The sequence below is a fragment of the Nilaparvata lugens genome, chromosome 3, assembly GCF_014356525.2.
Source record: "Nilaparvata lugens isolate BPH chromosome 3, ASM1435652v1, whole genome shotgun sequence".
Lineage (NCBI taxonomy): Eukaryota > Metazoa > Arthropoda > Insecta > Hemiptera > Delphacidae > Nilaparvata > Nilaparvata lugens.
Genome location: NC_052506.1, coordinates 30138519 through 30164101, shown reverse-complemented (window position 1 = coordinate 30164101; position 25583 = coordinate 30138519). Strand labels below are relative to the sequence as shown.

Here is a 25583-nt window from a genome sequence, read left to right as displayed (position 1 = left end):
ATTATTTTTATCATTTTGTTTTAAAGTTATTGTTTCATACAGGACCTCCTCATCCGTTAATGACTGAATGAGAATGGGTTTTTATTTAATTGAAGAATTCAATCTTGTTTATTCTAGTTTCTTGTTGCTATTCATCCATCTATTTTGTAACCATTAAAACCATTTACAGCCCAAGCTCATTTCCTTGGATCTTATAATCTTCCTCACTAACTGGACAGTCTACAAAAAGTTTAAACGTTAAACCCCGTTTACTTGTAGATGTGGTTGCATTTATCATAAATATTGGGCCCCAAGCTTCGCTCTGGAGTACAAAAGCATAGAAGCATAAAAGCAAAGTTAAGTTTATTCATTTAAATGATTGGGGAAGGATTAACAGGCACAGCCCAAAACTGTTTCTTCCCCGAATTTTGATTTATACACTATACATTGTCCAAAACGTAGGTTATGTTCCATACACTTTCGAATTCAAGTCCAATTTTCAGTCCAAGCATTTGAAAACAGAAATGTTCGAATTTAGATTTTCCACAAACCAAAAAGAATAATAAAAGCAATCCTATATTGCAAATTTCATCAAAATCGTTAGAGCCGTTTTCGAGATCCGTTGGACGTACATAAATAAATACATACAGAGATTGCTTGGCTGTCATTTCTTCGAGTATCTGCATACGGGCCTTAATCACATCTCTCTGGTGTTCTTTATTTGGAAAATTTCATGAGTAATTCATTTAGCGACATTCTCATGAAAATATCTCCTTCTCATGTTGTTTGATCTTCCAATAACATGCCTCCAATTCTAGTCCCTAATCCACCATGAATATCTTCCACAATGCTTCTGTTGATGAAATGAAACATGTAGTTGTAATTGTTATGGAGATTATAGACAGAAGCAAAAAGTAGGCTATATACAAACAACCCTCAACCAGAGCATAGAATGTTGTGGTAGAAGCGTTAACAGGTTTTCTCAAGCCGCAAACGTTTGTCTACGGTGAAGAGGGAAAAGGTTGGAAAAACGTAGCCTCTGATTAGAGCAGCCCTTAATGTGATCTCACAACTGCAGACTGATACCCAGTGGTTTGTCTCCTCTTTCGTTCCACTGTTCTCTTGTCCGTCATTCTTTTTTAATCAGTTTATTCATCTGACCCGCAGCTTTTCTTCCTCCTTGCTCGGTTCAATTATCGTCCGGTCCCTTGTTGGAGCAAGAGAGAGCATGATAACGGATGGCTAGCCCTTTGCAGCGGACTCTTTCACTTACTTAATTACAGCATCTTTCTTTATTCGCCTATCTACGCTTTAGAGTAACAACGGACCTAGAGCAAGGAAAGGCTGTATCGTGTCCTGATCGCGAAAACGTACTGGCGAGTAATTAGAAGCGACCTTCTGGCCAGTAATCGAGGGCTCAGACGGACCAGCGCATTATTTGCGGTCGAGAGGGTACTGAGAGATGCCACTAGGTACATTGGCCACCCCGCCACTGCTGCTGCTGCCACCGCTTTAAAACTAATGGCCAAATGACTTTCATCCCTCCATCCCTCCTCCCCAAACTACACCAACCATTAACATTCATCCACGATAACTCCGAGCGCAGAACAGGACTGTGACTTTGGCTCGTAGGAGCTTGATATGAAATTTAATAAAATTTTCATCTCTCATAACAAACCTACAAACACTGCCTTTCGTATGCATATGTGTAATCTACGTTCACCGGAATACTGTTCAGCAGAATTTTCTTGCTCAGAAATGCATTAACGTTTTGCATTAGAGTCGAAAACAAACTCGAGTAATCCCAAACAAAGTTCAACTGTTAACAGTTCAAATTAATTTATCGTTTTAATCTACATCTGTTTGTGAAAATTAATATTTAATGGAGACGCATGTTTCAGCCAAAAAGCTTGCTGGTGATTTTTTCCATGCATGCTCTCTTCTTCGAACATTGTATAATATGTGGTTTTCAATGTAGATGTGTGCGAAGAAGTCAGTTAAACTATTGATATATATGAATAGCATCTATATATTGTACATATTTTCATTTTTGTTCCTAGGCTATTCAAAGAGATCTTCGATGAAAATATTTGATCGTGTTGTGAATATGAGTTCAAGTCGTCATTTTCCCCCAAGTTCTCTATCTGAAAATATCATCTTAGAAGAGATATTATTGACAAAATCATTGTCAATGTAGGAGGATTGAATAAATTGAGATTTGAAAACCTAACAGCAACATTATTAGTGACTCCCTGGGTTAGGAAATCCGCTAATGAACTGTTGTATTGATCTCTGAAATCAGCAACTTGTAATAATACAGAGTTGGTGAGAATCATGGAAACAGCAGACTATTTCCTTTACAAGTGACATTGGGTTCCATGAGGATCCTATTCGGAAAACCACTTTTCATCCACCTACTGTTTAAAGTGCTTACTCTACTCCCTGGATAAAGTGTCACTTTTCACTCTTGCGGGACTAAAAATAAAAAAACTCCCCACAGACTAAAAGTAACTCCGTTTAAATATAATATGGGATGCATCTCTATTTTAAAAACTCACTCCAAGCTTAGATGAGGAAACATGATAGAGTTGTCTGTCATTGAGCCAACTGGACTCAATACCTCAACCAGAAATTTGATCAACTTATGAAATAAATGTTTTTACCAAGGACTATTGGTATGAGTCTTCATGGTTCTACTTCAAATCAGAACATAGATTCAATTCTCAAAGCACAAAAACAAGCTGTAAGAATAATTTTACACCTAGACCCCATAGCATCAGTTGAAGAACATTTCGCTCACTTAAATATAATGACAGTTTACAAAAAAAATTTAAAGTTAGGACATGATCATAGGTACAGCACTAGAAACAGAGATAAACTTTTACATTTACAAGGCCATAGACTTGAGTTCTACAAGGATAAGCCCACATACATAGGAGCCAAGTTCTAAAACAAGCTACCGACGCGAATCCAACAAGAGCCGAACCGAGTCCCAATAAATTCAAATTGGAATTTAAGAGATATTTAACTGAAAGAGCTCTTCATAATATCGAAGAATATCTGAATGAATGAGATCAGCTCCTTTGAGTTTAATTGTATTGTATGTTTGTATTGTTGTATTCTGTAGATGTTTTATTGTTTTGTATTTCATTTTAAATTGTATCTGATCAAAGATATATATTTTTGACACTATTCAATGTATACACTGTACAAATTTATGAAATTATGAAATGTAATAATACTTACATACTTAATATCAGTAGACGATAGAAATGTATACATGTTTCTAAATAAATTATACTATTCAAACTATCAGCCAACGAATATTTTTAATCTGTAATTCAAATCTGAAACGCGCGAACTGGAGTCAGCCATTGTTGAAAGACAGCTGATAATTGTTACAACTTTTGCCGATAGATAGCGCAATGGGCAGTGCCAACCAAACGACTGGTTTTTAGTTATTAAATTTCAGGTTATGTTGTAAAATAAAACATTGTCACCAATAACGGGATTCATTAAAATTATTTGATTTGCAGTTTCTGTAAATGTAGGTGGACGAAAATTGTTGTGAACATCACGAGTGAAGAATGTTTTTTCTCCCTCAGGAAAATTGTTGACCTCGGCTTCGCCTCGGGCTTCAAACTTTTCCCTCAGGGAGAAAAAACAGTACTTTCCATTCTAGATTATTATACAAATAACTATTTCATTTCAAAATTTTTGTCCGCCATCCTGTTGGAATCGTCATATGAATCCAACTTCATTTTGTATCCAGCTTCAATCTGAATCCATCTTTTTTTTCAAATGGGAACTTGATCATGTGATTACATGATTTCGATACTGAATTAAAAAAAAAAAAAATAATAATAATGGCAAAGCCAGCACATCGATATCTGAAACCGTTTCAATGATCTCAACATTCAAAGATACATTGAATAATCAAGTAATAGTGAACACTAATAGCTTCTACTCACAAATTTAACCCTTTGAGCAGAAATAATTGTCATGGCAAATTTGTAAAAATCATGGCTACTATCACAAGTAGTTGATCGAGCGAAGTGGGATCCAAGATTCAAGTCGACGGTTTGGAATTTCTCTTAATGTTCAAATGTCAAATGTTTGAATGTTTGAATGTTTAAATGTTTAAATGTTTAAATGTTTAAATGTTTAAATGTTTAAATGTTTAAATGTTTAAATGTTTAAATGTTTAAATGTTTAAATGTTTAAATGTTTAAATGTTAAATGTTTAAATGTTTAAATGTTTAAATGTTTAAATGTTTAAATGTTTAAATGTTTAAATGTTTAAATGTTTAATGTTTAAATGTTTAAATGTTTAAATGTTTAAATGTTTAAATGTTTAAATGTTTAAATGTTTAAATGTTTAAATGTTTAAATGTTTAAATGTTTAAATGTTTAAATGTTTAAATGTTTAAATGTTTAAATGTTTAAATGTTAAATGTTTAAATGTTTAAATGTTTAAATGTTTAAATGTTTAAATGTTTAAATGTTAAATGTTTAAATGTTTAATGTTTAAATGTTTAAATGTTTAAATGTTTAAATGTTTAAATGTTTAAATGTTTAAATGTTTAAATGTTTAAATGTTTAAATGTTTAAATGTTTAAATGTTTAAATGTTTAAATGTCTAAATGTTTAAATGTTTAAATGTTTAAATGTTTAAATGTTTAAATGTTTAAATGTTTAAATGTTTAAATGTTTAAATGTTTAAATGTTTATATGTTGAGCATTTACGGCGAAACGCGGTAATAGATTTTCATGAAATTTGACAGGTATGTTCCTTTTTTAATTGCGCGTCGACGTATATACAAGGTTTTTGGAAATTTTGCATTTCAAGGATAATATAAAAGGAAAAAGGAGCCTACTTCATACGCCAATATTAGAGTAAAAATCAGGCTATAGAATTATTCATCATAAATCAGCTGACAAGTGATTTACACAGATGTGTGGAGAAGCCAATCTATTGCTGTATAATTTCCATAAGGTCTATAGTTTCAAACAGGTACTTGTGAATGAGAATACTGCGTGAGGTCTACTGTTCACAGAACTATTAGTATTGTTGATTACCATTATGTTATAGATAGACAATAGATAGATAGGCAGATAGACGTTAACGGAAGCGAGTGAATATACAACGTATAATTTGAATAATATTTAACATTGTGCTGTGTATTAATCAACTGAAATCATGTGTCAGCCCTTATTATCATATTATCATCATATAGCATCAGATTTTTTTAAGTCAATGGAAAAATACAGAAATAGCATGCAATCAATTCCAGCTGACTTAATGATTTTGACAACAATTTCTTCCTCATGCACTTTCAATGCTATTTTTATAACCTGAAAAGGACGAAGGAGTCAATCAATTTTGTTGTCCAACGGGCATTACCTGTAGTAAGGTTTGAAGAATACGTGTTTTAAATTTGAAGCTGATAGATCAATTCTTTCTAGAGTTATAGCAGAACATACAAACAGACGGACAACGACTTTGGCCTTCAGTGAGTCAAAAGTAAGAGCTCACTAACGCACGTTCAAATTTTTAGAACAATTCAATTATTGATTCTCCAATCAGAATCAGATTTCACTAACAACTATTATTCCTTTCTTTTTTCAGGTGAGACTTTGGCAATTGATAGTACTGATGAAATTTTGCAAAGCAGCTCCCGATTACGAATGCCGTAGTGAGTACAAAGTATAATTCGAGAGTAATAGTTACGATGGAACAATGAAAATCATGAAAAATATTGGAAAGTATTAAACTTAATATAGCGTTGCTTGAACATATAACAGAATTTAACTCAAGCTTATTCATCTTAGCTACATTTTTCTCATTTAGTGAATATCAACGCTTTAACATGCACTTCTTGAAACTCCACAGGTGCAGTCAAAATGAAAGACTTCTTTAAGAATAACCAAACTCGCTCACAAGGGGCAAGCTTCATTTTCTGAATGTTAGCTAGTGAATTTCTATTTGAGTATGGGAACTTTTATCTGTCTGTTGGAACTCTTTTCATCGGAAAGGATTATAAATAATTATTTGGCAACCTAATCATGTTTGGTAGATATATATCACGCTCTCTTGATAACTTGAAATGCTAGTGCTCATTTTTTTGCATTTCCCCTCGAAATTCTTTTCCATGAATGTAGCCTCGAACTCGTGGGTGCTTTTGGCGATTGATTGAGCCCTTTCTCTCTGATCTCTTCCTCTGAGTTCTGTTTTTGGGAAGTGATTCGACTGGAAAGTGCAGAAAAAAGTGTTGGGAGGTTTCGTTTGAATAGTAAAAACGAGCATTTGACGATAGCCAGAGATAGATATCGCGTCGAAGCCATCTGTCGGTTTTTTATTTCGTATTTTCCATTCAAAGTAGCAGAGGATGAATACAGCCTAAAACAAATAGGGGCATCCTGATTTTTCCCGTTTTTGAACATCCTTTACATCAATTACTCTGAGAAGCAGGAAAAATCAAAAACATTCCCTTTCTTGAATATGAAGCAATCAAATGTTCACAGATCATTTATCTTTTGCGAAGATTGTCATACTTCCACACTGTAGAAAGACAATAGAAGCTATCATTAACAAATCACTAATCAAAAAACCACTCATTTCATGTGATTTGCTAAAATAAAAAAGGGTTCTTGATAACGTCTGTTGTGTTTCAATATTTTTAGTAGCCCTTTGGAGAAGAGTGAGGATTTTAAACTGAAATCATTGAATGTTCTAGTTTTGCAGGGCAACCATTCTGATCAGGTTTAGTATATTAGGTACTAATTTGAGTTCTAGACTGTAGAACTAATGATTCCATGATCAATAGAAAATTGCAATTGAGAACATCAACTCAAGCCGATTATTGTTGATTACTGTCGATTATTGTCGATTTTCACTGTTCTGGCCTGATGAGAGTGTATAAGCGGCACAATATATAGGTAGACGCACATCCTATCGCATCCGTATAGGTATGCGCACTCCAATTGAAAACAATGCATCAAATCTAATCTTTCGATCCGTCCGATGCGTGCCGTCCGTCCGATGACGATCTGTGAGCGCCTACCTTCTAAGAGAGACTACCAGTGTCACACAGCTTCACCGGAGAGAACTACGTGGACTATCGGCTTGAGATAACAGTAAAAGTTGCGACATAAACGCCCTATACCATGGATATCTACTTATTCTATAATTGTTCATCTATGTTTTTATCGAGTGTAAGTTTTAAACAGGCGGAAAAATTCGATCTAGAAATTTCAATTCTCCGGACTTATGATCGAGCCAAAAACTCATTTATCCATGGAAAATGCTGTTTATGTAGCGCTCAGTGTTCTCATAAGCTTGAAGAAGAAGTTGAACTTCTCATGATCAGCCTAATAATTATCTGTGAAGTCATAGAATAACCAATCTACAGTATCGTTCCTCCACGGTGAACCTAGTCTATAGATGTTTAATTATATTTGTAATCAATGGGAAGTTATGTAGCCTATAGGTTATTCAAACCAGAACTGTGGACGCAGTCTGATAACAGAGCCAATACTGATTAAAACGGATCAGAGAACACTCTTGTTATTAAAGTGGCACCAACCGTCATGAATGGGAAATGTTCGTTACTCATCAACCTCGTTAATTGAACGGGAACTCAAATCGTCATTTATTTATATAAATCGATAACATGGGAGTCAGTACGTGGAATCTCTATTGTTTCAAATATCATTCATTGGACATTTTTAATGAATTGTATGTTGTAAACTTAATATCAACTGTAATCTATAATATTATTGTACTCAATTTCAATAATCGAATTGAGAAAAACTTCTCTTGAAATTGCTAACTATTATTTGATATCCACCGGATTGTTAGATGTTTGTTCCTAGCTTTTTAGACCCGCATCAACATGGAATTTAATTCGATTGAATTATTCTTCGCCTAAACTCGCAGAGGATTTATTAGAGTGGCATTAATGAAAAGTTAGACGGTCTGGTCAGAAACTGATCCAGCAACAGTTTTCATTGAAAATAGGAGCAATAATACAAATTTGGAGCTGGCTGTTCAGAGAAGCAAGATTAAAATCGGAAAACATTTACAGTGATAATCGACACTCGCGAGCCACGAGGGTTTTTACAGGCTACATCCATCCACTGTCTCATTTCCTTCCGTGTTTTCGAATTCAACTGAAGTTTTTGTTCTGTTTTATCGGTGGTGGCTCAAAAATAGCACGCACACTGGGCACGTAATTTTGGTGACGATGGATGGTTATTGAAACGTAAAAAGCAGGATGGTCCCGAGAGGAGAGCGAGCCGGCATGGGGGCTGCTGGTAATAAAAATGGGGTTCAATGGAAGAAACGATCAATGCACGAGAAATTCCATTCGTACATCCGACAACTCGATAGTTGTTTCTCTTGAATTCCATTTTCCCCAAATTGTTCTCAACTTTGCACCAGGATATAACAATTTTTTTTTATAAATTTAACATTTCAATAATATCCCAGAATTTTTCTAACAGAGTCAAAGTTCGGTGAGGGAACGGTCATGTCGATGTTCAGCTTTCAGTTTAGGATGCGCTCGCAATCGACATTTATTTTTGATAATATAAACAGATTGAAAAGCATGGGAGTGAGTTTAAAGATAATGAAGCAGAAAGGTTGAGTCCCGTTCGAGTTTCAACGCCAAATGTTTCCATCATTGCTAGTTGATTAGTGGCATCATCGATCAAAACCAAAAGCTAAACCGCGACCCACTCGTTGTGTTCGCACCTTGAAGCATCGATCATGGTAGACATCCACGATATAAGAATTTGGAACATTCATTTATTAATTATCATGCTATGAAAACTATCCATCATTATAATGATATAACATGAAGATGGATCACTCACAAAGTAGTATTCTTAGATTTTTACCAGATGGAAGTTGTCTTCCAAGTAGTAGTCAGTGATATGAAGATATCTATACACCAAACAAGATGAAGATACTCTTGTCACTACCACATTTTTATTGTAAAAGTTCTTGAAAATCAGTTTTGATTCGTAAACGATTAACCTCTTGCAACATTACCGATCTCCAGTGAACTCTGTGTAGCAATCTAAACTTTTTCTAGAAAACGTTTCATTAAATACTTGTATGAGAGATCATATTTGTTTGCTTTCAAATAATTTTATTGACTTTGTGAATATGGGTTTCACGTTACTTTATCATGTAACCATTCAATTGATGTAATAAAACTTTCTCATTTTATACTTGTGTATTGTAGTGTGTTCCTTGCTCATGCTGAAAAAAAAAATTGCATGGAAAAAATTGCTGGTACATCAGCCTCAGTCATTTTTATGAATATTTTCGAGTAACTATTGACAATATTCCTCTTGATAAGATTGCAATGAGAATGAAACCCTTCATAGTCTTCCTGTTTTCATTTGCATTAATCAACATAGGAAATGACTCTATGAATGGCGGCTCTATGGGGAGATGAATTTGCTTTCAATTCGTTCTAAATTTGCAAAAGACCTCGATTCTTCTGAGCATTGTGAGGAAAGGGCATGAAGAGGGGAAAGAATTTGAACAAAGGGACGAACGATGTAGAGCTATCAAGGTGAGTTTTCACAAGACGTAGACGGTCCAAGCCGTCGGCTGATGGAATCGCCGTGAGGAGGTTGAGGGTGGGTTCTGTGGGGTGAGGAGAGATCGCAGATGGAGAGGGATGGGCAATGAAGTTTCAGAATGAACAGTAATTCAATCAAATAAAGTATTTTCTCTTCTACCTTCCGGGGCTTCGAGCTCTAAGAAAATATTCTTTTCACAGTGCAAAAGAAGAGTTAGTTCATCCTCTTTTCTTTTCTACTTCGACCCCGATATTTTTCATCCCTTCTCGCCCGCTGGCCCTACGACAGTTTTTCATCCCGATCTCTTTTTTTCTGTACACTAGGAATTCCATTTTCACTCTTCAGCGGAACTTTATCCTCTGTGACAAGTGAAAGAAGGTGTATGCAGAAAGGAAAGTTGTAACAATAGGAGGGGAAAACCTGAACGAAACTCGTCCCGTCTGTCCTTCGATATTTATTTGCATACAGTGTCTTTTCTCTCCCATTCGGAGTTTTCCTGACGTGCTTTATCTACATTGTAGTCTTAACCCCTATTTCACCTTCGATTCTGAAAAACTTGGAAAAGAATTACTTGGGGTACCTTAAACAAGCCATTTTACATTATGCAAATCGCTCTTCTGGAATTTAAACTGAACGCTTCGAAATTTAGAAGAGGTGGAACCTTTCATGATATGGAAAAGTATACAGAATTCTTCACAGCGATAGAGGCGAGTTAATATTTCCTCGAGACTTCTCATTCCACAGATTACGACTCACAGAACACGACAAAATCTACAATAAAACGACTTTGGGAAACAGCTGTTGACACGTCTAGTGTTTCTGAAAGATATATATTATCATAGAGGAAGAATAGCATAAGTTGATATCCCATGGTATAGGGCGTTTATGTCGCAACTTTTACTGTTATCTCAAGCTGATAGTCCACGTAGTTCTTTCCTGTGAAGCTTTATGACGCTGGTAGTCTCTCATACTGTGCCGTTCATACACTCTTACCCAGCCAAAACAGTAAAATTCGAAAATAATCGACAGTAGTCGGCTTGAGATAACAGTGAAAGTTGCAACATAAAAGCCCAATACCATGGGATATCTACTTACGCTATTGTTTCTCTATGATACTATCTTCAACTAATAAAGGGCTCGAAACTAAAATATCTAAGGTGAGAAGAATCTCAACCAGTCACAGATTAGTAGCTAATAACAAATAATGTAATCTAAGTCGGTATGTACCAAAACACCCATTGCGCTGCAAAAATTAACAAAATCAGATTTATGACAGAATCGAAGATTGGAATTGATATTTATCGTAAACTGAAGGAGTTTGATGGAGTTCACAGAAAGTGGTCAGAGCAGAACTCATTTTCAGCGGTTCCAAAAATTTCTCTCTTCATTAACATTTCACTTTCTGAGTGCTTTTTTCAGCGCAAATCGCTCTCGATAAAAGGAGAGCATTTGAGAAAACTCATTTCGCTCGACGAATATTCAGAACTAGTGTTATTGACACTTTTTCCGCTTGTGTGGCATTCGCCACCTCTTCGATTATGTTCGTGAGTTGAAACTTTTCCGAGTTCACTGTTGCTTGCTACTGCCACTTGCCAGTGTCCCTGGAGTCCAGCTTTGCTCATTGCAATAATAACTGTTCGACTGCGAATGCTATCGTCGCAAAATGAGAGTTGTCGTTTCGTTTCACAGTAAACATGAAATTTCAGAGAAGCGATGGAATGAATCGCTGTAGCCTATTTCAAAAGAACGGTTGGTACTCTACCATACGTTTGTTACTGGGCTCTCGTATATTTCCATACCTGAAAATAACAAGCTCATGCTAGAAGCTTGATGCAATGTTGCATGGGAATTTCAACAATAAAATCATGTACAAACAGACGCGTTCTCCAACCGCAACAAGAAAATTGTGCATTATTTGTTGGAGTAGAAAATTGCTCAATATGAATTGTTCTGTTTTCCACCATCGAATCATGATTTTAGTGGACATATATGAAATTTCCGAAACGTTAACTGTAGGTTTCATCATTTACATAAGTATTGGATAAATAATACTGAATTTAAAAATAAATTATCACTCTGTATTGATGAAATATGATTGAACGTTTTTGAATATTCGATTTTAACTGAATACATAAATGAATCATGTCTATAATCACCTTTTCCACTCATCATTGTTCACAATATTTATAATTCAATATCCACACAACATTCTCAGGACTCTTATTGTTAAAACTCTTATTGCTTTTGATTTTTGTCGTTCAACTCCTCGTTCAAGTGTTTTCAGCTCATTGTATTCTAGATTTCATGATTTTATTTGACTGTCGTTTGTTCCACTGTGCATTAATTTCCTGAGTTGGGCTACCACCCATCTACAGTGGTCATTAATAAGAAATGAACTGAATTCCATGGATTATAAGGCTATGAATCGCATGAGTTTATTGTTAGTAGTACAGAGAACGTTTTAAATTCTCCTAGTTGAGAAGTCGGTTGCCGTGTAATTGCTGGAAGACACCTGTCCGCTTTTTAGGGCTAGTAACGTTCTCTACGGCTTCTCAGCGTGCATTAGAAAACAGTGTCCATACATTCCTCGCACAAAGACAGCAGTAAGCAGGCAGTTGTAAAGCTCTTTTATCTTGCTACACTCATGCAGGCCGAATACAGGCAGATACGATCTACACGTATCTACTCACACGATTAGTACTTGTTCTACATGCCGGCTGAACACCTCTTCCACGGCAACCACCTCCTCGGCTCTCTTTCGTTCGCATAATCACTCTCCTAGATTCGACATCAGCCTGCCCCTTCCCCCTTCAACCTTCTCGCATGTCAATCACAATTGGTAACAGCCTTTTATGGTGCTCTCCGCGTGATTCCTATTCCGCCCAGTCATCCTGGCCTCGAATAACATTCAAACCACCCTCTTCATCATTATTAGAATGCCAGAAACTATGAAGAGTATAGAATGAACCCTCGGTTCATACATCGATCGTTATCACTTTATAATGGATAGAGCAACGTCCATTAGTAAATAATTCACGATGTGGAATCTTCGTTTTTTTTATAGGAATTGTTTGCTCTTCATAAATTAAGATTGTGTAGGGTGTGTCATTCGTGTCCAATTGATGAATGACTTAGTTGGCTTTGTCTTATTGGGGTAATCAATATCTGGTTCAAGAGTTCACCGGATACATGGGGAACAATCTTTGATGTCAGCCTTAAAGCTAGGCAAGAGTAAAATTCTCCAAATCTAATCTGTTCAACTCAAGCCGATAGTTCTATTAGTCCTTTTTCGTGAAGCTATGTGACGCTGGTAGTCTCTCATACTGTGCCGAGAGACCAATTTCTATAGGAAGGGTTTTCTGTACTGTAATGTACTCAATTATCTCTTGTTTGCTATTTGAATGAGTGGATATAAACAAATACAACTATTTCTGATAGGAAAACGTAATAAATGAGAGAATTAGTTAGTTGTATATTTTCATTTAAACATCACAATTTAATTAACAAACAGCCTGTTATTTTGTTATGATCTGAAAGTAACTTAGCCAGTAGAATATTTTAAACAGGGTTAAAACAGGTTTATCAGCCCTTAAACACTCTCACCCGGCCAAAACATTCATGTGGATAGTAGTCGACAGTAATCGCCTTGAGTTAATCGACTTGGAATTTGGATCATAAACAACCTATACCATGGGATATCTTATTATGTTATCTTTTCTCTATCCTATTATCCTGATTTTCAATGATGTTTTTCCGTTGACAAAGGGATTTTTCATGATAATTGAGAAGAATGTTGTTTATTTGATGTTGGAAAAGTATATGAATTAATTTTTAATGCTTATTCTAACTTTAACCTTTATAGAATATTGGAGTGTCTATTAGTAACGTTCACCTCATTGGAGTGTATTTGTATTGCGATGATATGTGAGTAGCCATTTCTCTAGTAAGATCTACCTCTATTATCATCCTTCCATGTTCTTGCAACAAGAACAAATTGATATTGCACCGAGAACCACTCATGTTTGAATAGTTCAGTCTAACATCATAACATCATCCACTTGAAACTAGTTGACCATTCACTGCTTGCTGATGAAGTCTGCTGTTGGGCACATTGCTCCAGCAGCTAAGAATTAATAAAGCGCTTGTTGGAGTTTGAGTACGCACGGATATCAAATAGCGGAATGGAATTTCTCGACCTGGATCAAATCGATCTGAACCCTCTTACCTCCCACACCCAGCAGCAAATATAAGCTTCGGGCCAAGCTCGATGAGAATCGAGATACTACAAAACTAGAGCCCATCTCCCTCAATTATTGCGATTCCAAGTTTGATCTTAATGGTCCGACTTAATACAAACGTACTTGTTTGAATCTGTAAGGTGATAATTCTGACCGTTTTCGGTTGAAAGCTATGAGAGGAGCAGTAAACCATGTTGAATAATCAAGTTTGTGAGGAATTTCATGAATCTATCGCTTCCATTAACTGCAGAGGGTATCATTGATAGTGAGAATCGATGATAATAACTTGATTCATGATAATCTACTTCATCAAATCATCATCAATGACATAACAAGTATTCATCGATAGTCTATACATATATTATTGAGATTCTTCGAATAATTTTTCACACAAGTTATCGTTGAAAGTCCCACTTGAAAGCATATAGCCTATATTCTCCAATGTGGATAATTGCTTCATACAACGATGTAGGTTTTCTTTCTCATTGACTTTCTATCATTCAACAATTTTTATTTCCATTCCATATTAAAATCGCGCTCAGACACTACCTCCGTAAACAAAGACATAGGGCATTCGTGTGACGTCAGCACAGGTAGGGCTCCCACACCAGTAAAACACTAGCTGATCAGCTCGAATACACACATTTTTATTGGTGTAGGAGCCCTTCCAGTCACACGAATGCACTACGGCTTTGTTTACGAAGGTAGTGGCTCAGAGTGATGTAACATGACCCTTCCAAAGCAATTTTGATCATTTTTGAACAAAAAATGTCATCTCAATCGCTCTATAGCTCTTAAAAACAATTTGATCTGGGAATCTTAAACCTATGATAGCAATAATAGAGCTCTAGCTCTAGAAATTAATCAAATCTGGGAATCTTATACACATGCTAGCAATGATAGACAGCTATTCTGGTAGAGATGATATCTCAACAGAACCAGTATTATAATATTCAATAGTAATATGAAGCATCAGAATCCAGTTGATTGAATTTATGGTAATTATTCAAAAGAAAAATAATTCTCATCAGGCATAATTTGAATATTGAATAATTTGATAACACAATTGTATTATCGTTATTCCGCCCCTCACGAGGATGGAATTAGGCAACGAAGTATTATTAATTATGATAAGCTCGCTGCACACGTGTATTTGTATGATTCACAGACGAAATAATTACATTAAAATTACTAATTACTAGAAATTAATGCAACTCGTCATTGTTAACGTAATTCTGAATGAAAGTTCTCTTCCATTATGGAAACCTGATGGAGGTTTAATTTGAACAAGTGAAAAGCAAATATCAATTTAACTAATTAATACCATCAACAGCTATTCCTATGTAGTTCATTAGCTATGAAGAGCTTGGTTTCACACCAAATTCGAATAAGAATAATCTTCAAAAACATTCATCACGTTATTTTCATGATTTGTAAAATCACTCAGAAAACAGGGAGCGGAACTGTGATATTAGCCTAGTAGCTTCACTTTTTGTACCAAATAATCTATATTATAATAAAGGGAAGAGCTGGCTCATACACTCACAGTATAGGAAATCCACGGATGACGCATCATCACGTCTGAACTGCTGAACTGATTAACTTGAAATCTTGCTTATTGAATCTAAATTCAACGAGGAGCGGAGGATGAACATGGGCTCATTTTGATTGCTATTAATCAATTAATTCTGAATAAATATTTGAACAAATTTATCCAACTTACACAGGGTTTTTCTAAGTGACTTTGTACGTGTGTAGTTTAGTTGGTAGCAACCGCGGTTGATGAATCAAAGGTTGGGGGTTCGAAACATACCAAACCTATTTTTAGGTGAGATTTTTCAACTCTTATGAAGATCCACTTGATTTTGAACAAAATAATGAATAATTTCTCTATTTTTTCAAGATTCCTTTATATAAGGACATTACATTCTACAACAAAAAAATTTTCTCACAGTTCAAAGCTGGGTTACATGCCAGTATAGAGTATAACAAATAATATAGAATATAGGATGATTCATATCCATATTTCTTACTCAAAAACCTTATATTCAAGTAGATAGATAACTTTACTGCCCGAGGAAATTTATAGATTTCCGGTCTAAATCCATGACAGGTAGGTAATATTATGATGACAATCAGTATGTAAATAAGAAACAAAAATCGTTATATAAGCTTAATGAAACTTTAAACATTTGAAGAAGATTTCTTAATTCATTGGATTATGAACACGATTATTAGGAAAACTGCAAAGTAGGCTGAGTATTGCATCCTACATATTGGATTACTGGAAAGTAGAGAAGAGGTCTGGCTGAATTACTGAAATTTAAATTATTATCAGGAAGGATTGATATAAGTTAGCCTATAATAATTATATTACCGTACAAATATTACTTTTTAATATTGATTGAGTTATTCTCTATTTTCTGTATTCTATGAAAAAAAATATATGTGTTCTTTAGTTTCTATATTTTATAGAACTAACAGCTTTAATTAACTATTGAGCTTGTCCTGTCCGGTGCTCCTGTATGCGGACGTGACCTCTATCTTAAGGTCATTTGCATGCAGTAATGACTTATTTCTGCATGGTGTATCTTTGTAACTTGTGAATTTTATCTTGAGTTCCTGTCCATTGCTATTTTATTGTAGTACTAATAGAGTAGTCTTTTTGATGTATTTTTCGTTTGTTTCTACTGTATTGTTTGCGTAGGTGCTTGCTATTCTCACAAATATTCATGCGCTGTAGCTCTAGTAGAGTAAGCCATTAGCTGTATTGCTTTTTCTTTTCATTGTATTTTCTATAGTGGAACAGAATGATAATGTAGAATACTGAATGCTTATTTTGCTTTTACTCTTAATTTTCACTCGTTTCGTATATTTTCACGCAGAAATAAAATCAAATTTATCATTATTATTATATAACGAGTAATGCCTCGTGCAATTAGGTCTATTTCCAAAGAGAGTTATCTCACTCTGTATAACTTTCAGCAGTCTAAACGCTAATATCCAATGTGTTTGAAAAGTTGAATAATATGCCGAGAAATGGAGATATGCTGAACCAGAAGAATAGATTGAGTTTAACCATTCAACTTATAAACCCGATCGAATACGAACGCAGATAGATATTATCACAAAGCAGAACGCAGAAGTCAGAATAACCTATTGAGTGCGAGTGCCGGATCAAGCGGACCTCGAAAAAGCGCGTTATCAGAGACTCTGCATCCTGCACTATCAACGCGGCTCGATAGACCAAAACAGCTTTCAGAAGGATTCGAAAGTTTGTTTAGGTTTTTCTGACATCGATTTCTTAGTGTGTAGAGCAGAGGGATGAGGAGTTGCTTGTGTGGTACGGGATACGGCATGAGAAGAAACGTGAAGAAAAAGTCTCTCCTAGATATCTCGGCCAGATAGTGCTGGCTCTCATGCTGTCTGCGATTGCTTTCCTTCTGGAAAACCCGACGCCATAAATAAGCAGAATTACCGGCATCGATCTTCCCGCCTCATTTTCACCTTTTAACACTACCCCCTTCTCCAATCCACCACATAACGACCAGAGCAACAGCGGAACAACGAGCCAATAAAATAAATAGGCGGTATCATATTCCGATTCTGGAAACACCACACAAAACATTGGCCCGTTATCTGCGCTAATATATCATCTGCAAAATCACCATGCGTCCTTTCCTCTAAATGTCGTAAAACAATCCGTGCAGCGCACTCGATTTACATAGAAATCACCCCACCGCACCATTAAGACTCCATACAGCTTGTTTGTTTGCCAAACGATAATTGTATCACGCATTCAAACGTGTATTATGTTGGAATTGTTTAATGAGTAATGGGATATTATTCGACGGGCTGACCATTTATTGAAGCAGGAATCAATTTGAATAAAATTATGATTGATCACATCCCATCGTTCTATGTGAAATGGACATGTACTATTTCAACAGGCAATTTTATTTGATTTAATCAGTTTGGCTAATTAGCGTCCAAAACTGATATTCTCATATATCTCATTCTATGATAATATGCAATAAGAGTACCATGCTCAATGATAACGATACACCTATCGATCTATCAATCAATGATACTAATCACAAACATTGAAAATTATGATTTAGTACTTTTTTACATTACTTTTCTGTAATATAGGTAAATTGTTAAACTAATGGATGTTGAGATAAATTCCAATTCAGTTGAAGCTAAATCATCAATCAACATTTTTAACCGATCACAATCAAATTTGAATCTCTTGCTTTACTATCATGATACTTTAGCCTGGACCAAGATAATCAAGAACAGAATTTCTACAGTTGTAAAGTTGAAGTAGTTCTACAATTTATGAGAAGATTTGACAAAATCAATTTTATCGTTGCTTTTCATTATCAGACTGATCATTTGCTCAGGAATCTTGAAGTGTGTATCTTGATGTGATATTATATTAATAAAATAATAATGATTTATTAATAAAATGCATAGCATCTGAGTTGTCATTAGGCTAATTGCGATATCATTTAAAGTAGGAAAGGATTTCATGAAAATTTTTGAAAAATCGTTCATTTTATGCTCTTTAATATTTTTTTATGTTTTTCTTTGAAACTGTGGTTGAGACTTGGCCCTCTGTCCGAAGAAATAAGGGAATGAAGTTTAAAGAATTTATATAAAGATTTATACACAGGATTTGTATAAAGCAAATCATTAAATTATTCATTTGAATCATTGACAAATCGACTTATCTCACCACACACAAATGGGAACCATGTATCTCTGCTCAAATCAATGTTTTCAATGCAATGTACGAAGGAGCATAGACCATTATGCCAGATCATATTTGAGCAGAATTGATAAGATAGAACGTCCTAAACTCTGGATACTGAATTGCTGAATGGATGGATTATACAGCAAATTCAAAGAGCCTCAAAAATACTCATTATTCATGGAAAACCTAATTAACTTAGTTTCGATCAATTCATGGTTTCAATTTCAATATTATTATCTACATAAGACGGAATGTTAATTCAAGAGAATGAGCTGAAAAGAGGCAAGTTAATATTCACTTCATTGAAATAATAGTTCAGTTCTTCCCGATCTAGAAATATCCCCTCACATATTGATTCATGAATATCCTTAATGCAGATATCGAGTGGCCGAATGGATATAATAGAGCATAGAGCAGGGCCCTCTTCATGGAACTAACGTATAATGTAACACTCTTATGAGTGCTAATGAAGCAGAGCGTTCAATCTCACCAAGCTCTGCGTTCTGATTTCCATCTCCCCTTCAGAATCATTCTCGAGGCTCTTTCCGTCCTATGGTGACTGTGACTCTCGCTTATCAATGTTGCATGTCGACTCTAATAGGCCTAATTTGGACAGAATCTCGATCGTGAATTGGCGGGAAAGGGTGGCCCGAGGGTCAAGAGTGGATTGGGCTGCTATTAATTTTTTTCCTACTTCAGCCTTTTATTCGAACTTTCACCCCTAGTTCAACTTCCATCGCCATTCAATAGATGTACAGATCTGAATCGGATGGTATACAGGTTGAAAAATGAGAGCAAGTTGAATGAAGAATGAAACAAAGCGAAAAAGTAAATTATTCGAAAACGAGTTTTTATTATGTAGTTGGGAGTGACGGCAGTTAAATTGGAGGGTTTGATTTGGGAAAAGAGAGATTCAGTTCCATAACAGTCGGAGGAAGACATGAGATTGTTGAAAAGATATCATTAGTACTCTAAACTTGAAAGGTGTAGTGAGAGAGTTGAGTTGCTAGGGAAAGAGGTAGAAATATGAGAGTTTTGAATTGGCAGAAGAGCAATCTCGTAAAAATCATCATGAAATGGAGAGGCCGATAACTTGGCCATATATATTAACAAGTATGGCTATTGTTATATATGGCTGTGCTCGTTATAGGCTCAAACAATCAATTTTTGAAGTGAAATCACTTGAATTTTGTTGCCCTTTGATATTCAAACCAGATTAACGTCTCAATCCTAGTTAAGCAAAGTTAAACCATTTTTTCTTAATTAATTTACTTTTTTAAAATTCATGGTTGGTCACCTGTCTCCCCTCTCTCCGATGACTTGTTCATTTCTTTCATAGTCAACAGTATTTTTCATCTCCAAATTATCAGTGATAATTAGCATCTTTGACGATTAATTCATTTTCTATTCACCAAAAAAAAAAAAAAAAAAAAACTGTTCAATCCCACCTTACACTAGGTCTACCCTTTTGGAAAACATACCTTGTAAATTGATATCAATTTGATGATCGTGTATCGATCGTCAATTCGATCAATTTATCCTATTTTAGGTTATACTTAATAACATTTCCCCACAAGTCAACAGTTCAACGTGATAATGAAGAATAACTGAGTTCATCTTATTCGGGGCTGGTTTCTGGTTCAACCGCTTATCTTGAATGGAGAACATCTTCCCAAGATGGTATATGGTGGAATGATTTGAAGATGTAAGATTGCGACAAACTGATTGCTCCTAGATGCCTACTTCCGATAATTTGTACAGAAATCACATTAGAAGGGGGATTTTTTTATTGAATCAGCATTTTTGGCATGTTTTTGAAACTTATAAACTTTGAAATAGAAAATGTTCAAAGTTTTGCTACAAAATATACCCCATCATCAATTTTTTGTAGAAGTATACCAGTGATTTGTTTGACCTCGGCCCATTCCCCTAGAATGCCTAGGCATTTTATTGTTGAGGGAATGAAATCATCTCGAGCCAGATAAAATTCCAAAGATTGCAAGCTGTGTTTCTTATCTGGAGCAGTATTCGTTTATTCGATTTAGAAGAATCGGTTCGTTAAAAGATTCCGTTTAGTTTGTTCGGAAGGTCTCAGATGAATTGATCCCTAATGAACGAAGCACTGCTGTTCTTTGTTTGATATTCAGTTTGTTATTTTCAGAGAAAAACTCTTCATTCTCTCAAATCTTGTAGATATTTCGTTATCTTCAGCAGCCTGGAAGGATTCCTTGATGTGATTACTGTCTGTTGACTTTTCTGTAAAGAAGAAAGTTGATCAAAGTTAAATCACAGTTTTTAGTGATTCTCCTGCAAAGACAGACTGCTATCATAATTCAAAAATGGATTAATTTTCAAGTCAATTGGTGAGTAAAGCTCCATACGCTCAGAGAGGGCCTCATCACAATTTCACGGAAAAGCAATGATAATACTCCTATATCATAATCTCATAATTGGAGCGAGGAGAAAATATATAAAACTGGAGACTATCATTGAATGCTTTATTTTGTGCCATTGACTGTTTCAGTTGAAAATATTTCTATCATCCAAAGTTAACATTAACTAAATGATGGGAAATGATTGAATAATCCATCTAATCGGTTCACGGCGATATTTTCAAATAGGGAATTCAAATAAGATGTCAAGTAAGTTGACACCTCAAACTATAGAAATACAGAAACAACTTAGAAACCATTTAAAAATATTTCCAGCTACTCTGATACAATAATTTCATTAATTTAAATCATTGATGAAAGAAACATTACTTCAATATCTCATTATTTGAGTAAATTTTAACCGCATACAATTTATTATTAAGTATCGACCAAATCGATAATATAGTGTAGCTGATAATACCTCGGAGAAGACACTATGAGATAATTGCTTATGTTTGATGTAACACTTGAAGCATCATATTCATATCAATGATTTTGATTGGAAACGTATTTTATTATTGTTGTAGTTAAAGCTGTAAATTATAGATAATCGATATTCAATTCATAATATTTTATGTAAAATTCAAAATTGGATTTTGGGGGGTGAATTATGATGGCCGTAAGCCCAGCGCACACTGCACAGCACAGCACACCCGTTGTGAAGCAGCGAGCAATTGAGTGCTAACGAGAAGTCTACTTAGTGCCACTATATTATCTCTAGCGTCTCGTTCAGCTTTGGATGGTCAAATCGCCAATGCTGCGCGCTTCTCTTAATTTAGCGGGTTGCCTCCTCATCACCCTCCTCATATCAAGGGCAACTCGCAACTAATAAGCCTCAGCTAATGAATATTCAGTGGCAAAGCACACGTTCGGATTTCCCTAGACGTGACAACACAGATGAACTGTGATATACAACTTCAACTTGAAACTTGATCGCTTTGCAATCAAATCTTTCAGCAATACTCTCATTACTATTATATAGATTCATCAACAGTAGTTTTACTTTTTCCAATGGTATTCATACAATTACGCGTGATAACTTAGATTATACTGTTCTAATGAAATCGTCCTCTTTAGGGAACAATACGGTCAGGTCGATACCTGTCAGATTAGAATGGTTAGGTCCATGTTGAGCTTTCAGTGTAGGTCGCGCTCAAAATCGACCTTCATGTAACAAAAACATATTGTAAGAAATTGGGTGTGAACAGTAAAGTCAAGTCTGGATTTTCGTTCAGCACGATGGTATTCAAATGTTTTATACAGCCGATTAGTGGTATTGGTCCAAACAAGAACCTACACCGCGACATACTCGTTTTGTTCGCAGTTTATTGCTTCAAATCTATCTTATTAAACACAAATTGTAACTAATACCTGAATCTCTAAACCTGAGATTCATTTACAATCCATTTGGGTATTCAAGTCTATGGTAAGGTACCTTATGCCATTACTCTTGTATGTTCGGAAACAAGGTATTATGCATCTAATTGTGATCAAACAAGTCTGTTTTGTTGGTTTACATCGTCGTAAGTACCACTTATTCAGTTCCATTGTAGACATACCCACTCACTTCCATTTTTTCATCTCCCAATTAGCAAGTAAACTCCCAGTAGTCGCTTCTATGATGCATATTTATGATAACTTGATATCATCAAACATCTTTTGAGATTCACCTCTGTTGTTTAATTGCATATTTCTTCCGTAAACATCCTCATTATAATATCATGAATAAACTACGAGAGATTATAACGTTGTTCAGTTCTTTTTCCACTATAGAATATGATACTGTATTTTATTTTCGAGAAATCGAAGGTAGAAGGTAGAAAGTAGAAGTTAGAAGTGGAATTTAATATCAAATCAATGGAAGGTAAGTAGAAAAGTGCCATATTTGAAATATTTTCAATTAATATTCAAATTTGAAATATTTATAATTGAACAGTTGATGTCAAGCATTTTCGTTAAACTGAGTGCAATATTCATACTTCTTGAGAAAATGGTTCTCAACCTGTTACCAGACGAGCTAGCATTCTTTCATTCGGCGATTCGGCTATCAATTTCATAAAATTTTCATGATCTCCACGAGCTGTGGCAGACGATTGACAGCATTTAGAGTTGATTATCATATTAAAAATTGAGAAGACCTGATCTAAATGACTGAGGTACTTCAAATACAACAGTGTTATAATTTGAGTAATTGTAGGAACTAGGAACATTTAATTACTACAGTATAACCGATAGGAATTTGTATTCTAATTGAACGGTATCTGAACCATAGAGAAATAGAATATAGCCTCCTCTATCAACTATGTCCAAACACTCACATAATATCATTTCAACCGTTCATTCTTCATCGATTTCTCATAACTTAGTGTAAATAGTCTCTCCATGAATTAGAAATTCCTACAGGATCATCCTTCGGATCATGGTCCGAAAATTTTGACTATTGGACTGTAAGTTGAAATGATTGGTACACGTGGAAAACTCATACCTAAAATTGTGAGGATCATGCTGGCATGCTTCTGGCATTATAAAACACTCTAGACCATTCAAGTATGTTAGAATAATTCAATATAGGAGTTATTGGTTGTAGGTGCATTATGGTTGAACAATGGATCAACTGTTAAATTATTCAAATGGATGGCTGGTTCTTATGAATTAACATTAACAATAGTCTTGAATAGCCAAGTTCAGATCACGTGTGGGCTTATCAGCCCGAATACAATGCCAAGTCTTTGAGTTCATGTATGGACTCATTTTAATCGTGCAGAAGATCAATGAAAAAATCTTCTAGGCTCAAAGATATTATGTTCCTCCGTTCCTCCGTTCCTCCCTTCATTCCTCCGGTTGATCATTCTATTCCATAATATGAACTCATCTCACTCTATCTTCTTTTTTCAGTCAGAACTCAGGGTGTGCCTCTTCTCTCGAAGAACTCTCTCCTCCAACATGATCTGTTGATAGAAAAGATTCTACAGCTTACTCCTGACCATGAAGCGAGCAATTTTATCAATTTGAAATACCATTAGACCAATAATAATTATTATTTCAGTCATATCCCTTTCAAATTGAGAAATAACTTTATTGGCATATTTCACCCATTATCTAAACAAGTTGTAGTTGAATAGATATCGTTCCTCCTTCCATTCCAATCACCACACCCCACCATGAAGCCGTTTTTTTTTCTTCATTCAAAATTTTTTTCTTGATTGTGTTGTTTTTGTACTGCAGATCTCTATCGTGCACTTAAAAATTAAAAATTTAAAGTATGGTACTTAAATTCCTATCAACTCAGATTCTAAATGCTCAGTGTTAATAAGCCTATATATTGGAACTTTGAATTATTTTGCTGATATTGTGAGATATCCAAATCTCATTTGAACTGACTTTAACTATCCAAATTCGGGAGAGAACAGTTTCGCATTAACTTGGTTGTTTCACCCCAATCATTGTTTTGATTTTATAAATGTGTAAATGAAATGAACGAAATTTATAAAATTGATGGAATCATTATTCTGAAAACAAAGAATTCAATGAATTATATATCCTAGAACTTTCAACTTTCAACGTTTGTCGTCAAAGAATGTCAAGATAGTTTTGTCAGACTCATCATGTTTGTCGGTCTATTACAGAAACACAGTGTATATAGGAGAGTCCATGCAGAATCTTATTGGATAAGTCTCGCACGCCTTAATGGAGAGTGGACTATGGCCATCAATATGGCTCATAATAGGTGGAATTATCAGTTCTATGTTATCAAACTTTCTAAAGAAACTGAATAAAAATTGGTTAATTGCAAAAGAATGCTAATATTCAATACTGAATATTGATAGAGGTTGTGCCACTAACTCAAACAATAATTGAGTGCGTCAAACAAAGCATAAACCAAACTCAGAATTAAATAATTGTTCATAAAAGAATCAAATCACTTCCCCTTTCACTTAAAATGCCACGAGTCATGCTAGCCCGAACTTTCTTGAAGGGAGATTTTATTCTGTTGTTTGAAAAGTCATAACTGTTTGAACAGTGCACATACATCTCACGAACGACTTTCAAGTAAAACATTCTACGTTTTAGTAGGTTTAATACTCTGGGGGGTAACATGACTCAACAGATTAATGTGCAGATTAACCCTCTATCGAGCCTTTTACGATAGTTGAATTAATGTCAGATTGCTATAAACTTGGAATTTTATCGCCGGTAAACGTCATTGAGAGAATAACAATTTTTCTCGAGGGGAAGTGTTCGTTATGAGAGCTCATTTTTTGTCTTTCGCGTCACCGTTGTTTGATGACATAAGAGAAGGAGATTAATAACGGCTGGCTCCGTGGATGGTTTAGCCAAAGCATTGTGGGGTGGGGGAGGGGTTGAAGCGATAGCACCTGAATTATTATCGACACGAAAAGTGGGGTGGTGGGAAGGGAAAGCATATCTGTCCCTTTCAAAATATGACGTGCTCTTCATTCGTAAAGCTTTCTCGTTCTGGCCAGAACGCAATCAGAGAAGTAGAATCCAATGGAACATGGAACGTATACGCCTTAATTAATTCCGACTGAAAACGTCAACGCTACTTTTGTATTACTT

The 25583-nt window shown here is 35.1% G+C and overlaps 1 protein-coding gene across 2 annotated transcripts in view; it reads left to right on the top strand.

Moving 5' to 3' along the window:
* LOC111055642 (limbic system-associated membrane protein) overlaps window positions 1-25583 on the top strand; it is a 208870-nt gene that overhangs the window by 78150 nt on the left and 105137 nt on the right. The window contains exon 1 of one of the 2 annotated variants that reach the window (XM_039423483.1): window positions 20810-20936. The exons of the other annotated variant lie outside the window; for it this stretch is intronic. The gene's annotated coding sequence lies outside the window, so the exon portion shown is untranslated. Of the gene's footprint in view, window positions 1-20809; window positions 20937-25583 lie in introns of those variants that run through there. 2 annotated transcript variants of the gene reach the window in all.